Source organism: Solanum lycopersicum, chromosome 1, assembly GCF_036512215.1.
Source record: "Solanum lycopersicum chromosome 1, SLM_r2.1".
Classification (NCBI taxonomy): Eukaryota; Viridiplantae; Streptophyta; class Magnoliopsida; order Solanales; family Solanaceae; genus Solanum; species Solanum lycopersicum.
This window is the reverse complement of record NC_090800.1, coordinates 33,180,903-33,198,735: the sequence shown is the minus strand read 5'-3', so window position 1 is coordinate 33,198,735 and position 17,833 is coordinate 33,180,903.

Here is a 17,833-nt window from a genome sequence, read left to right as displayed (position 1 = left end):
TGATCTTACCAGAATAGATCTGCTTACCTAATGTTATATCCAACGAACACTCGAAAGATGACTCAAACACGATGAAGAGACTTAGAGGAGCCTGCTCTAACAAGCATCAAGCCTCAAATTTTTGCCTACACTTAATTTCTTCTTAGTTTCTTTGTTAAGTTTAGGTTGTTTTTTTTTAGTAATTTGCTGGAACAGATCTCATTTGGGCCTGTTCTTTTTTTGGCTCCTTTTATATTAATAAAAATGGGCTCCTGCCACCTTAAACCCAAAAAAGAGGAAGTAAATTCCTCTTAAAATACATCTCGAATTCTGATAAAGGTTAAATTTAACAATATTTTCAAAAAAAGAAATATTTATTCACAAGAAAAGAAAGACCCTCAATTTTTATAAAAACAATTAGTTCCAGTTAACTACCAGTGTATTCTCGCGCCTACACTATGCCTTTATTTATGTCCCACTCAAATAGGATAGAAGTTTGATAAATTGAGAGAGTTTCAATGGAAACATAGAATGGAACAAAGACTATTAATTTAGTGAAATAAAGCACAATTATTAATAGGAAGGAAGAGGAAAGTCTACACGGGCTTAATAGAGAGATCTCACCATAGCTCAAGAAATTATTAGAATGAACGTCGCAAGGAGATTAGTTTTTTAACTTTGTCCTTTTAACTGAGAATGCATTGGCAATGTTAGAAAGCTATGGTTTTGGCATGACAAGTAGCTCAGTTTTTACCTTCCAAGAGAGACTCTGTAACGATCCATTAGGACCTTTTGAGTAATACAGTTTCTTATTTCATAAATGACTTCAGGTACATTCTAAATGAGTATTTTGGACTATTTGTATGTTCAATTATATAATTAATGGGGTCTTTTGAAGAATTAAATTAATTGGTTGTTAAAGAAAATAACTTTTAAATTAGTAGTGGACAACTTTCAGAACATTATAATTAATCATATATACTAATTATGGTGGTAAAAAATTTGTTTAAAAGAAAAGAGAAAAAAGGAAAAACTCAGTGATTGGGAGAGAAAAAGATAGAGAATTTATTAAATCAATACGCCCCTAGATATTTATTATGTTAGATATATGGGTTGGATAATATTAATATATAAGATAGAAGGAAATGTAATTGCCGATGTGAATTTTAATTGATGCACTACAATGTGTTACTTCTATGCATGTCTTTTACCAATATGTTTATGACTATCAGTTCAATTATGTTTGTCATTAGAGAATTCAGTCATTAGGATTGAGTTATGCAGTTTTCATTCATTGGATATAGTTTAGGTTTGATAGACTGTGTTTCTATAAGTAGGTGATTTTAATATTATTATTTTTGTTAACATATTATACTATAGTTTTGATACATTGAGATACATTATTTTATATTTAATGTATTGTATTATATGAATTCCATCAGAGTTATGTTACTTGGACGAATTGAGACTTAAGCATAACTTGAATATATAGGAATGAGCAAGACGTGATGTATTAGTTGGTATGAAAATTTAGGTTTTTAATAAATTGTATGGATGAGTTCAGTCTAGATATATAGTAATCTATATATCTATGGACTCATGTCCTTATGAATATTGTACACTTGATAGATTAGAAATGTTCTGAGGCATTAAGGTTAAAAAAATTTAGGGAATTAGCTTCTTTTACTTCGATGAAGGTTTGTTATGATTTATTTTCTGTGATATTGAGTCTCTTAATAGTTATTTATAATCATTAAGTAATTTTGAGAAATTTTCAATGTTCGTAATTGTTGTGATTTAGATGATTCATGTGTTGTTTGTGATAAGTGTATAATCCCAAAATTGCTAAATACGTAATCTTGAACTTATTTTGTTGAAGTGATGTCTTGAATAAAGAAGACTTTGTGAGAGTGTTAATGAAGTGTTTCTAATCTAATATATTAATATTAGAAAACCAAAAAACAATAAAAGAAGAAAAGAAAAAATAAAAAATTAATCCGAGTCCACAGAACATGTTGTGTGTCCTTAGGAAATTATACCCCTCAGGTAACCTAGGTGGCACATTAATTCCTCCCAATATAAAACTGATTAAACATTAAAGAAGTAGTGGAACCTAAAATTACGATAATTTCAACAAACACGGAATGACACCAACAAGTCACACACAGACACAATCGATCGATTTTATTTTGTTAAAAATATTGCATAAAAAGGGAAGAATTCAATGTAGTAAAATGAGAGAAATTCTCTTTATTTATAGCCTACAAAGGGTAAAGGTCACAACTCTTAGGAAAGAAGATAATCTTTCAGAAAAGTCACAACACTTCGGAAAAGGCACAACCTTTCAAACGGTCACAACCCTTTAGAAAGGACACAACCTTTTATAGAGGTCAAAACCGTTCGGTATAGTCACAATCTTTCAAGAAAGTAACACTACACAATTTCTTGTTCACAACTTTAAATCCCTACAATTCCGCACATGAATATGTAATGACTATTGTTAAAACATATTAATGAAATACTATGTGATTCGTAAATATGGATTGATTTCATATGAACAAGTGGGTTTCTCTTTTAATTTTCTATAGTGAACATAGCTCGGATATACTCGATCAATAGGTAGATTTGATATCATTGAACCGTCAAGCTTTGGAGTATAACTACTTATTATATGTAAAACAATAGACCCTTTACCTAATTTTGGTTCTCATTATTTTGTTCATTTTATACATGAGGCTTATAAGTGCGTAAAGAACTGGCCTTACTATATTCTTCTTGAAGCGTTTACGATTCACACTTACAAGGGGATTTGTAAATGTGTTATCCAGTGGATACACTATTTCAAATACCCTGTATAAATCTTAGAAATCATTAAAAAGTATTTAATGTATTTATTATTATTACTGAACATTTTATGGTCAAGATAATAAAAAAATATTTTGACAATGTTGAACCGTCATCAATGACTTTATTTGATCTCCTTAAGCCTAGACCTTAGGATCTCCGGTCTTCTTGGTAGAGTTACTGCTACAATGTGTTGTCCTTGGCCATAGTCTCATTCACTTTGATAATCTATCAACTCCATCTCAAGTCAAGCCTTTTTATAAGTGGATCGGACATATAATCCTTTGAGTTTACATAGCCAATTATGATAATTCATGTAGAGAGTAGTTCTTTAAAGATATTATTTCTACATTATATATGATGATAATTATCGTTATACATCATTCTCCGTGCCTTACCTATTAAAAATTAACTCTCATGTGTATGCATACTAGAGCTAAAAGTTTGGTTAAAAATCTTTCAAAAAATTTCGGAGTCATTAAACTTCTTAATCAACCTTATCTTGAAAGATAATCACCGACTTCATAATAGAGGGCATATAGCTTTTTGGAAGATATCCAAGATATTGATCCTCAATAAAGAGAAAATATATATCCACTTATGGATTTTACTTTATTTGACCTGGTGATTCACTTTATATCACTATATTATTCTAGTGCCTTAGAAAAATAGTTATAATGAAAAAAAATAGTTTGTAAGTATCTTTAAAACATTCCAAAACTCTTTTCGTTGTCATCCAATTAGTTTGACTGAGATTACTTGTGAATTGATTAAGCTTACCACTTACACATGATATATATTGTTGACACCGAATTTATACCCACATCGACAATAATTAATTTTCGAGCCTCTTTATTTCCGAACGAGTCTAAATAATTGATGTTATAAGATTCAAAGTTTTCTTTTAGTCATTCGTTAGAGTTGTTTTATTATTTTATAATCATTAATGTGATATAAAACTACACACACACACACACACATACATACATATATATATATATATATATATATATAACTGTCTTTTAATTCTTTTATGGGAAAATTGTATATAATAGCAAACTAATAACCTAAAATAAATGGAGTAGCTAGGGTTTGATTTAATTGTGTTCCAAAGAAAACGTTAGCTAAAGTTTTCCAGACGTCTCTCCCTCAAAAATCTTGCTCGCCACTCTCCATTCTCGCTCTCCTCTCTCGCTTTATACACAGAATTGTATAAATTAAGTTTCTGTTTTGTATAAAGCGAGAGAAAATTGTATAGACACATGAAAAAATATATATCTTCGTGTTATACACTTAATTATACAATTTACAAATATTTTACTTCAAATATTGTATATCAAAAGACCAACAAATTATACAATTGCGAATTATACAATTGCAGTAAAATACAATTTTCTCTAGTTTTATACAACAGAAGAGTGTATATTGTTTTTCTGTTTTTGTATAAAGTGAGAGAAAAACATATATCTTTTTGCTATACACTATAATTATGCAATATACATACATTTCAATTCGATTCAAATGTATGCAAAACAAATTTTATAAAAATATTGCTGCGAAATAGGCAGTGAATTATACAATTGTGCATTATACAATTGCAGTGAAATAGGATAGCGAATTAAACAATTACAGAGAAATAGTCCAGCGAATTATACAATTTAGGCCAACGAATTATACAATTGTATATGTATAGCGAATTATACAATTTAGGCCAACGAATTATACAATTGTATATGTATAGCGAATTATACAGTTTTATGTTTGCTATGGAGCGCAATTATGCAAACTTTTTTATAGCATACAAATATGAATTTTTTGTTTTCTATATGTGATAGTTTGCCTTCTTTTATTTCCAGAGTCATCTTGTTTTCTCCAGAAATTCCCGGCAGCCCATATCGCCCCACCTCAGGCCCCATCTTTTAAACCCTATTCTTGACCTAGCCCATTTTCTCCTAGTCCCGACCCATCCCCATTATCTTTCCCCAAAAAGAGGACTCAGCATGAACAGGAAAGCATGGCGACTTCATTGTGAGCGCGTACAGTAGTGTAGCAATGCAACCAAGACTATCCTTGCGCATCTCTCACTATCCTCACGCACAAACGACGCTCAAACGTCTCCAAGTCAGGAGACGCGTCCCACAACTCAGGCCTGTGGAATCTGTAACGACCTGTTTAGTCAGTTCGAGCAGTAAAACAATTTTTGATAAAAACTGACTGGGTCGACGGATCACACGACGGACCGTCATGGTCACGACGGATCGTGATGGACTCCGTCATCCCACACTTGTGTAAATTCTTCTGTTGCTCTCCTCATTGCCCTCGACGACAGGTAGGACGAACCGTCATATGCACAACGGTCCATCGAGAGTTTCCGTTCCAAAACACTTCAACTCGAAAATCTGGGTACTGGGATCAACTCTCTGAACTTCGCGACGATATTGCAGCACGGACCGTCGAAGATACGACAGACTGTCACAAACCTCTTTACTGAATTTGAGTCTCTGAACTTTGTGACGGACCTGCAGGACGGCCCACCACAGATACGATGGACCGTCACGAGTTGCATAATCCTGACTGGGTCGGATTTTTGCTAAAAGTTTTAAAGGGGTGTTTTGGACCATTCATGACAAACTTTATGAAATTAGTGGGGTAAGTTTAATAATTTATTTACTTGGGGGTTAGAGGAGATAACCTTGAAATAAATAATAGATTACTTTTGTCATAATGAATTATATGATAACTAGGGTAAAAGAAAAAGAATTTGGAGAGGAAAAATAAAAGAACAGAGAGAGGGAGAACGAGCGAGAAAAGGGAGAAGCGAAAAGGAAAGCAAAGACATTGGGAAGTAGCTTGTTTGATCACGATTCTTCGGTGGAGGTAGTTTATGGTTTGTTTCTATCTGATAGATAAACTCAAAATAGCGATCGATATGTGTTGGGTAGTATTGTAAAGTCTTCTATATGCTTGATTGTGTGTTTGTATGTTGTGATTGTGGAAATCTTTAATCTTAACCCTCTTCATTAAGATGATGCCTTGACATAAAGAAGGCTTGATAAACTAAAGTAATGAGATAAATGGATCGGGTGTCACGTTCCGACACGTACAATTAGGGGATCGTGTGTCACGTTCTGACACGTAGTATTAAGGGATCGGGTATCACGTTTCGAAACATAGTATTAAGGGATGAGGTGTCACGTTCCGACTCGTTGAATTAGGGGATCGGAGTGTCACGTTTCGACACGATAATAATAAAAAGAAGTAATTTTGAATTCTGTTAATATACTCAAATTCAAAGAACCTAATTCCCACATGAGTATGGTGTGGAGGCTTGAGTCCTCATAGGTGTGGTTGGTGTTGTTGTCAATGGTTCTTATACTTGTTCATTGTCACCTGTTAAGTACTATGGTTGATTTTATATTATTATTCAATATATATTGCTTTCTATTCTGAGTTGGCCGATGAAACCTACTCAGTACTTGTTCCTTGTACTGACCCCTACTTGTATTTTCTTCTTTGTTATTTTGTGGAGTGCAGCAAGTGCGCCATCGACTTCGACTCTCCCTCAACTGTAGCCTGTCTCAAGCATATCAGAATTCAGGGTGAGCTATTGTTGCTAGATCGTGCTAGATTCTCTCCTTTGCGTCTTGATGTCTTGAAGTTAGGAAATGGACCATCCTTTTGCTTATTTTATCTTCTTAATACTCTTAGATTTAGAAATTTGAGGATAGATGTTCTTAATGTGATGACTTCCAGATTTTTGGAATAATAAGTATTGAATTTTAGAAGTTATTTAATTGATTTTCGTTAATGAGTTTTGAGTCTTCCGCATTATATTTTGTTCACTATGGTTGAAGTATTGGTAAATGTTGGGGTTTAGATTTGTTGGTTCGCTCACATAGGAGGATAATTGTGGGTGCCACTAGCGGCTCATTTTGGGTCGTGACAAACTTGGTATCATAGCATTAGGTTCGTTGGTCTCATCACACAAGAACGAGTCTAGTAGAGTCTTGAGGAACGGTAGGGGGACGCCCTTACTTTTCTTTGAGAGGCTATAGGACTTTAGGAAAAATTCCATTCTTTCTTACTTTCGTGCTATTACTTGAATCCAATTGGTATCTAGGTGATACAAATTGGTATCTGACATCCTCACTCTATTTCGCAGATGACTAGAACTAGAGCAACAACTGTGCCAACACTAACAGCGGCAAGACAGGGTGCGTCTGAGCCAGCCACTGGGCTGTAGCTCGAAGAAGAGCAGTGGCAAGAGGCTGTGGTAGAGGTCGCGGGAGGATGTCCTCTAGATGTACCGGTCAAACGCCTGGTCGAGATAGTACTAGGGCGGTGACTCCTCCACCGACTGATGAGGTAGTAAGAGAGGGTGAGGAAGGGGAAAATGAGCAAGTGCAAGATGAGGAATTACCACTCCAACCTACCCCAGAGATGATAAACCAAGTTCTTACTTATCTTAGTGGGTTATCTGATCAGGGCCAGACACCTCCAGTGTTTTCTGCACTAGCACATCAGGTTCCGGGGGTACAACATGCAGCTGCTGTGGCTTCCTGCATGGATGCCTCATTGGAAGAAGGCACGTTTCCTCGGTTAAATACAGGGCCTATAATGACGAGTGATCAGCATGAAATTTTCACTAAATTCTTGAAGTTGAAACCTCCAGTCTTCAAGGGAGCTGAATTTGAGGATGCCTATGATTTTCTGGTTGATTGTCATGAGCTGCTACATAAAATGGACATAGTAGAATGGTTCGGGGTTGAGTTTGTGACCTATCAGTTTCAGGGAAATGCCAAAATGTGGTGTCGGTCGTATGTTGAGTGTCAACCAGCACAGGCACCACCTATGACTTGGCATCATTCTCTAGCTTATTTATGGAAAAGAATATACCCCGAAAGTTGAGGTATAGGAGGAGAGATGAGTTCCTGAGTTTAGAGCAAGGCAGGATGTCTGTTACTGCTTATGAGGCTAAATTTCGTGCACTATCCAGGTATGCCACCCAGCATTGCTCACTCCACAAGAGCGGATTCGCCGTTTTGTGAAAGGATTGAGGTAAGATTTGCAGATCCCAGCCTTACAGGTAGCTGCTACAGCAAAATCCTTTCAGGAAGTGGCTGACTTTGTGATAGAGGTGGAGGGGGTGAAGCCAAATAACTTCACCATGGCGTCGACCTATAAGAAGTTCCGCATGGGAGGTGAGTTTAGTATTTCTTACGCCAGAGGGCAGAGTTCAGAAGGTTACCCAGCCCGACCTATTCAGTCTTCACTACGGGCTGTAGCTGGGGGTCCATCGCAGACCATTCAACATTTCTCTGAGTTTGGAGGTTATCCCCAGACTTCGTCATTTTCACAGAGACCTATGCTAGACTCCAGAGATTGCTATGGATGTGGAGAGACTAGACATATTAGGAGAAATTGTCCAAAACAGAGGTACAGACCCCCAATAATTAGAGATAGAGGTGGTCATGGGAGAGGCCACCATTCTGGAGGACGTGTTGGTCAAGGTAATGGTGGTCACCAAATCAGCCGAGGTGGCCGGCAAGTTGGAACTACTGCAGCACAACATGGTAGGGGCAACGGACAGACAGGTGATAGGGCCCATCGTTATGCTTTCCCCGGGAGAACTAAAACAGAGACATGTGATGTTGTTATCACAGGTAATCTTTTGGTTTGTGATTGCAAGGCTTCTGTATTATTTGATCCTGGATCCACATTTTCATATGTATCTTCCTCATTTGCTACCGGTCTTGATTTACATTGTGATTTGCTTGACATACCTATTCGTGTCTCTACTCATGTGGGTGAGTCTGTGATAGTTGAGAAGGTGTACAGGTCTTGTCTTGTGACTTTTGTGGGGAGTAATTCTGGGTATGACTTGGCTTTCTCCAAATTTTGCAATCTTAGATTGTAATGCTAAAACTGTGACATTGTCCAAGCCTGGGACAGATCCGCTAGTGTGGGAGGGTGACTATACTTCCACCCCAGTTCGTATTATCTACTTTCTTCGTGCCAGGAGAATGGTTAGTAAAGGTTGTTTAGCTTTCTTGGCACATCTCAGGGATGATACTTCCCAAGTACCTTCGATTGAGTCTGTTTCGATAATCCGTGAGTGTCTGGATGTGTTTCCTGCAAACCTTCCTGGTATGCCACCAGATAGGGATACTGATTTTTGTATTGATCTGGAGACGCGTACTCGCCCCATTTTCAAACCCCCTCATAGGATCGCTCCAGCTGAGTTAAGGGAGTTAAAGGCCCAACTTCAGGAGTTGTTAAGTAAAGGCTTTATTAGGCCATGTGCATCCCCTTGGGGTGCTCTGGTTTTATTTGTGAAGAAGAAGGATGGAAGTTTTCGGATGTGCATAGACTACAAGAAACTGAATAAGGTAACTATTAAGAACAAGTATCCTCTTCCTCGCATTGATGATTTGTTCGATCAGTTACAAGGTGCTTGTACCTTCTCAAAAACTTATTTGAGATTTGGTTAGCATCAATTGAAAATACGGGCAGCAGATGTGCCAAAGACTACTTTTCGAACAAGGTATGGGCATTATGAATTCTTAGTAATGTCTTTTGGGCTTACGAATGCCCCTGCTGCTTTCATGGGCCTGATGAATGGCATTTTTAAGCCATATCTGGTTCTCTTTGTTATCGTATTTATTGATGATATACTGATATTCTCAAAGAGCAGGAAAGAACCTGAGGAGCATTTGAAAATTGTATTGGAATTGTTGAGGGGGAAAAGTCTTAATGCCAAATTCTCCAAGTGTGAGTTTTTGCTAGATTCAGTGTCCTTCTTAGGGCACGTGGTTTCTAAGGATGTGGTGATGGTGGATCCTTCCAAGATTGAAGCAGTGAAGAGTTGGATAAGACCTACTAATGTTACTGGGGTAAGGAGCTTTGTTGGTTTAGCTAGCTACTACCGTCGATTTGTCAAGGGATTCTCTTCTGTTTGTTCCCAACTGACAAATTTGACTAAGCAAAATGTTCCATTTGTGTGGTCGGACGAATGTGAAGAAAGCTTCCAGAACCTCAAGACCTTGTTGACTACTGCACCAATTCTTACCTTGCCGATGGTAAGAATTTCATTGTTTACTGTGATGCATCTTACTCTGGTTTGGGTGCAGTGCTAATGCAGGAGAAGAATGTAATTGCTTATGCTTCGAGGCAACTAAAGGTGCATGAACGCAACTATCCAACCCATGATTTGGAGTTGGCTGCAGTAGTGTTTGCATCAAAGCAATGGAGACATTATCTATATGGGGTTAAGTGTGAAGTCTATACAGATCATCTTAGTTTATAGTATGTCTTTACTCAGAAAGATTGGAATTTGAGACAGAGGAGGTGGATGGAACTACTAAAGGACTATGATATTACTATCTTGTATCACCCAGGAAAAGCTAATGTTGTGGCAGACACTTTAAGTAGAAAGGCAGGGAGCATGGTAAGTCTAGCGCACTTGCAGGTTTCTAGACGCGCATTGTCTAGAGAGGTTCAGACTCTGGCTAATGACTTTATGAGGTTGGAAGTACTGGAGAAGGGAGGATTTTTGGCCTGTTTGGAGGCAAGATCTTCCTTTCTTGACAATATTAAGGGAAAACACTTTACTGATGAGAAACTTATCCGGATTTGAGATATGGTATTGCGAGGAGATTCTAAAGAAGCAAAAATTGATGAGGAAGGCATTTTGAGAATTAAGGGAAGGGTATGTGTGCCCAGCATCGATGATTTGATTCACACTATTCTTACAGAGTCACATGGTTCAAGGTATTCTATAGATCCTGGTGCAACCAAGATGTATCGTGACCTAAAGTAACATTTCTGGTGGAGTAGGATGTAGCATCACATTGTTGATTTTGTTGCCCAATGCCCGAATTGTAAGCAGGTAAAGTATGAACACCAGAGGCCTGGAGGGACACTTCAGAGAATGCCTATTCCTGAATGGAAGTGGGAGAGAATGCAATGGATTTTGTAGTTGGTCTTCCAAAGACCTTGGGTAAGTATGACTCCATTTGGGTAATTGTTGATAGGTTAACTAAGTCTGCTCACTTCATTCCGGTCAAGATGACTTACAATGCAGAGAAGTTAGCCAAACTCTATATCTCAGAAATCATTTGATTGCACGGAGTTCCACTTTCCATCATATCAGAAAGAGATACGCAGTTTACTTCTATGTTTTGGAGAACATTGCATGTTGAATTAGGTACTAGGTTGGATCTTAGTACTGCATTTCACCCTCAGACCGATGGTCAGTCTGAGCGAACGATTCAGGTGTTGGAAGATATGCTTCGTGCATGTGTGATAGAATTTGGTGGTCATTGGGATAACTTCTTACCCTTAGCAGAGTTCTCATACAATAATAGCTATCACTCAAGTATTGATATGGCCCCATTTTAGGCACCGTATGGGAGGAGATGTAGGTCTCCCATTGGTTGGTTTGATGCATTTGAGGTGAGACTATGGGGTATCGATCTTTTGAGGGAATCGTTAGATAAAGTAAAATTCATTTAGGAAAAGCTTCTAGCAGCTCAAAACAGGTAGAAAGAATATGCAGATCGAAGGGTTAGGGACTTGGATTTTATGGAGGGTGAACAAGTCTTGCTGAAGGTTTCACCCATGAAGGGTGTGATGCGGTTTGATAAGCGAGGTAAGCTTAGTCCGAGGTATATTGGTCCATTTGAAGTTCTGTAGCACGTGGAGGAGGTAGCTTATGAATTAGCCTTGCCTCCAGGACTGTTAGGAGTGCACCCGGTATTTCATGTGTCTATGCTGAAAAAATACCATGGGGATGGAAACTACATTATTCGCTGGGATTCAGTTCTCCTTTATGAGAATTTGTCTTATGAGGAGGAGCCTGTTGCTATTTTAGGTAGAGAGGTCCGCAAGTTGTGATCAAAGGAGATTGCATCTATCAAGGTTCGGTGGAAGAATCGGCCAATTGAAGAGTCCACTTGGGAGAATGAGGCTGATATGCAAGAAAGATATCCACATCTTTTTACAGATTCAGGTACTCTTTCTCGCCCTTGCTTTTCTTCTTGTGATCGTTCGAGGACGAACGATGGGTAAATTAGTATCTATTGTAACGAACTATTTAGTCAGTTCGAGCAGTAAAACTATTTTTGATAAAAAATGACTGGATCGACGGATCACACGATGGACCGTCATGGTCACGACGGACCGTGATGGACTCCGTCGTCCCACACTTGTGTAAATTCTTCTGTTGCTCTCCTCACTGCCCTTGACGACAGGTAGGACGAACCGTCTTATGCACAACGGTCCATCAAGAGTTTCCGTTCCAAAACACTTCAACTCAAAAATCTGGATACTTGGATCAACTCTCTGAACTTCGCGACGAAATTGCAGCACGGACCGTCGAAGATACGATGGACCGTCACAAACATCTTTCCTGAATTTGAGTCTCTGAATATTTTGACGGACCTGCAGGACGGCCCTTCATAGATACGACAGACTATCACGAGTTGCGTAACCCTGATTGGGTCAGATTTCTGCTAAAAGATTTAAAGGGGTGTTTTGGACCATTCATGACAAACTTTATGAAATTAGTGGAGTAAGTTTAATAATTTATTTACTTGGGGGTTAAAAGAGATAACCTTGAAATAAATAATGGGTTACTTTTGTCATAATGAATTATATGATAACTAGGGTAAAAGAAAAAGAATTTGGAGAGGAAAGATAAAAAGAACAGAGAGAGGGAGAACGAGCGAGAAAAGGGAGAAGCGAAGAGGAAAGCAAAAGCATTGGGAAGTAGGTTGTTTGATTATGATTCTTCGGTGGATGTAGGTTATGGTTTGTTTCTATCTGATAGATAAACTCAAAATAGCGATCAATATGTGTTGGGTAGTATTGTAAAGTCTTCTATATGCTTGATTGTGTGTTTGTATGTTGTGATTGTGGAAATCATTAATCTTAATCCTCTACATTAAGATGACGCCTTGACATAAAGAAGGCTTGATGAACTAAAGTAATGAGATAAATGGATCGGGTGTCACGTTCCGACACGTAGAATTAGGGGATCGGTGTGTCACGTTCCGACACATAGTATTAAGGGATCGTGTGTCACGTTCCGACACGTAGTATTAAGGGATTGGGTGTCATGTTCTGACACATAGAATTAGGGGATTGGAGTGTCACGTTCCGACACGATAATAATGAAGAGAAGTAATTTTGAATTATGTTAATATACTCATATTCAAAGAACCTAATTCCCAAATGAGTATGGTGTGGAGGCTTGAGTCCTCATTGGTGTGCTTGGTGTTGTTGTCAATGGTTCTTATACTTGTTGATTGTCACCTGTTAAGTACTATGGTTGATTTTATATTATTATTCAGTATATATTGCTTTCTATTCTTAGTTGGCCGATGATACCTACTTAGTACTTGTTCCTTGTACTGACCCCTACTTGTATTTTGTTCTTTGTTATTTTGTGGAGTGCAGCAAGTGCTCCATCGACTTCGACTCTCCCTTAACTCTAGCAAGTCTCCAGCATGTCAGAATTCAGGGTGAGCTATTGTTCCTAGCTCGTGCTGGATTCTCTCCTTCGCGTCTTGATGTCTTGAAGTTCGGACATGGACCATCCTTTTTACTTATTTTATCTTCTTAATACTCTTAGATTTAGAAATTTGAGGATAGATGTTCTTGATGTGATGACTTTCAGATTTTGGGAATAATAAGTATTGAGTTTTAGAAGTTATTTAATTGATTTTCGTTAATGAGTTTTGAGTCTTCCGCATTATATTTTGTTCACTATGGTTGAAATATTGGTAAATATTGGGGTTTAGATTTGTTGGTTCGCTCACATAGGAAGATAAGGGTAGGTGCCACTCGAGGCTCGTTTTGGGTCGACACAGAATCTTGTACACCTTTTCAGCGTAGCCACCTATACTTCAAGCCGCGACATGGTCCTTGCAATTGTAAGATTGCACCACATCTCGCCCCAAGGACAATGGAGTCATCCAAGCCATCAATCCACCCTTTCCCTTCTAAATAAGGTCAGAAGTCCCAGAAAAGTGGTTTCCCTTTTTTGGTGAAAGTTTTGTTTTGATTTTTGAAAAAAAATCGAATTAGGTCTAGTTTCTTAACCCGATTCTTCTCCATTTGAAGCCCTAATTTCTTAGCTATATATGCCTTCCTTGCTTAACTTTTGAAGGGGGGGGGGATTTTTTGAGTTGAAGATTTTTTTTGAATGTTTTTGTTGAAAGCATTGAGTAAAAAACCAAAAAATGGTTTGGAGAGGTTCTGAGATTTCTTTGTCGAAAAGTGTTTTAAGAAGTAAAAAAGAAAAAACAGAGGCTGGTTGTGTCTCAAAAGTTAGCATTAACATAACAACAAGGCAAATTAGCTACAGAGATTTTAGAAACACATTTAGAGAAAGAAAAAGGGGAACTAACTCTCGTCTAAGTTCTTTTCTTCTTGCTCACTATTCCACATTCTTCGAAGCTCATTAGAGTTTTAAATTCTAGTCAAGTTTTCTCCCTCGCTGATTCATATTTGCGTCTCGTTGGAAAGATTTTGTCACCTTTGCTTGTACCGTCCGGTTTCGCTGCATCATAAAGGGTAAACAACACTCATCCATTTATGTTTATGAGTTTTTTTTATTTTGCTTCATTTGTTATACTTTCTTTAGCCCTGGCTTATTGCGTTACTTGCAGCCTTGTTTCCTTTAAATATTTAAAGATACGAAGTATGCTCCTATCATGTGTTGAGAAAATATTGAAATGCCTTGGACCATTCCATCTTTGTTTTTTTTTTATTTCCTGCGGATATTAGTCTTATAGGATCTTGGTCTTTGAAAAACGTATCTATGGTTGTGTCCATGTCTATTCCTTCAATCATTTGTTATTTGAGGTTTCTAGAGCATGATTGATCATATTTCTCTCTAAAAAGGACTCGGGTTGTCTTATTAATGTTGTTTAAGCGGGTGGTTTACTTATTGTTGAAGCGTGTTTAACCCTATCCGCACCCTCCGTGCCGGAGTTGTGAGAAAGCATTTGAAGTCATTTCCTCATTGTTGAAATCCTACATTTTGATTTGTTCAGATGATTTGTGCATATATAAATTTCTTCCTCCTCAGTTTTCTTTTGACTATTTTCAAATTGGGTTGTATGAGTCTACATATTTATTCTTAGCAACAGTCAATTATTAAAAAACTCTTATTGTTTCGTAGTAGCTTTTCGCAATCTTAAAGGCCATGAGTAAGTTAGCCAGTGTTCTTTAGTTGCTATATGTTTCATTTAATGTTGTGTGTTATTCGCAAGTTTGAAATATATTTAGTTGACATATAGCAATGTTTCTTTTTCTTCTTGGAGGGGAATAGTTTACTTAAGGGGGATATTGTGCATTCAGTGGAATCGATCATTTATTTTCTATTGCATTATATTTTTATATACCCTGGTATATTTTTTACACTCATAAATTTATGCATAACATATTAATTATTATTTTGAGTATATGTTTTAAACTCCGTTGTTAATATTTCTTCAAAGTTATTGTCTCTGATTATATTGAACATACACACTTATATTACATACATTCATTGTGCAGAAAATAATTATTGTACTCAACTCCAATGATTCATGTTTTTATTTTCTGTATTAAACTATATAACTTAAAACTACTATATATATACTTACATTATATCTATTTTTCCATTGGTGTGTTATATTCACTTATCAACTGAAGAAATTCATTATGCAAGTTAAAAAGTTATAATTGCTTTCCTATTCAAGCGTAACTTCTTTTTTGAATATGTTAACAAACTTTTGAATTTTCTCCTAAGAAATGTATCACAATTGTATAATCTAAGAACCTTAAATTATTCTTTTTATCATGAAATTCCCTTTGTGTATATATTGTTATTTTCTTCGTTATTTTCCTTTTAATGTTAATTAAAGAATCAATGATATATCATTTCATGAATAACTCATTCATTTGAGGTTCTTGGGCTATGTGATAATGACAAATAATAAAATTCATGTAGTAATATTACTAATGTTTTTTTATAAATCAATTTTTTTATTATTTTAAATGTATGGATGTAAGTAAGAAATTATTTACAATTTCAATGCAATTATAATTTATGACCACATGACGCATAGGAAAACTAGGTAGGGTTCTATAATTAGAGCTCTATGTATCATTTCCAATAATCGGTGTATGAGACATAATAGTGACAATGTTGATGACTTTATCATGTATCAAATGTTGGGTTTAACAAAATGTGAATAAGAAAAGAGAAGATAAAAATAGAAAAAGTCAACGAACAAATTTGGAGGAAAAATGAAAGTCATCTGCAAAGTGCAAATGAAAAGTCTTTTCTACAATATGGGTAAAAGAAAGGAAATTGTTGTCCTTATGTTAAGAAATACTCTCTATACTTCTTAAAGGGTTAAGAAGAAGATGCACCCTCGCGTTGTCTTCATCTCTTGCTCGGCTTCGTCAAATGATTTGATTTATATATTTTTTGGACAAAATTTATTTAGTCAATTTTATTAAACGAATATATCCTATTAATCGATTTCTTGTCTCTTATAAATTAGTTCATAATAATAGTTATATAAAATAATTAATTTTGGCGCAACCAAATTTATTTGAGATTCACGTACGACGGAAATGATAATCTGATTTTTTAAAAGACATTATTTTTTCAAAAAGACACGTCTTTCTGAAAAGTTGTTATTTTTCCAACAAGACACAACCTTCTGAAAATAATGGGTCTGAACAGATGTGTTCGAACAGACACGTTGATGATGAAAATTGTAATAAAAATGAAGTAATTTATTTTTAAACACTAAAAAAATTTACTTCTCTACATACATTTTCTCTCATAAAATAAATTTCCAATCGACTGAGTCTGTGTGTGGCTTGTTAATGTTCTTACGTTAGTTAAAGTTATTGAAGTTTGAGGTACCGCTAGTTCTTTAACAAGTTATTCCTCTTACCTTTGGAGAAATTAAACTGTAACCTTGGGTACAATGATGTATTAAATTTCTTAAGGAGACGCAATAATTTCTACGGACTCAGATTAAAAAAAAATTTCTATCTATTTCATCTTCTTTCTGTTTCGGTATTTTTTTACTAACCTTAATACAGGTTGTAACATCAAATTATCATATTTCTTTTTTACTTCTTATATTCCAATTTTTAGATTCATTGTGCAACACATTGATGTAATTTTCTACTACCGCCGGAAGAAGTAAAAACTTCAGATTGGCGACCAATTCTCATATATATTAATGGCTGATATGTATTATACCTATTTGATATACTTTATGATCCTACTATATTAATACAAATTACTACTAAATATCAATTGTTTTTGCAACTAATATTTTACTTGATGCTTAATAACTAAAACACACTAATGTATCAATCTAAAATTAACTACCGAATACATTACAATAACCAATGAAACAACTATACACAAAAAACCTATTACAGAATTCAACATTTCAAAATCACAAATCAAAAAATCAACTACATTACTTCTCCATGTAAATAACATAAGGTTCAAGATGAGCTTTGAGTAGATAATCAACGCCCCACTTACAAAAATCCATGACATGGCTAAGTTCACCACTAGCAGTCATCTGTTTGTCATATTCCAAAATAGACCATGACAACATGTAATGGTCAAACAAAATTATCCATTATCACTTACATCATAATAACCCAAATAAAATCAATCTGTAAAATTTCTCTAAGAAATCAGAACTCAAATTCACCACAAACAATTTACAACAAAAATACAGCTAATTAATTTAATAATAACATGCCCCACTAGTGATATAATAAATATTAAGAATGAAACAAACAAAAAACATCCTTAATTTCATAAGAAATCCAAAACCTTCTATTGTATGATCTAAACCATAGTTTACATTGATGATTGAAGATAATTGAGAACTTACATAATAACAAGAAAAATATTTTATCATATTAAAAGGTTCAGCAACAAGTTATGTCATTTCAAAGCTTAACTCGAATTTCA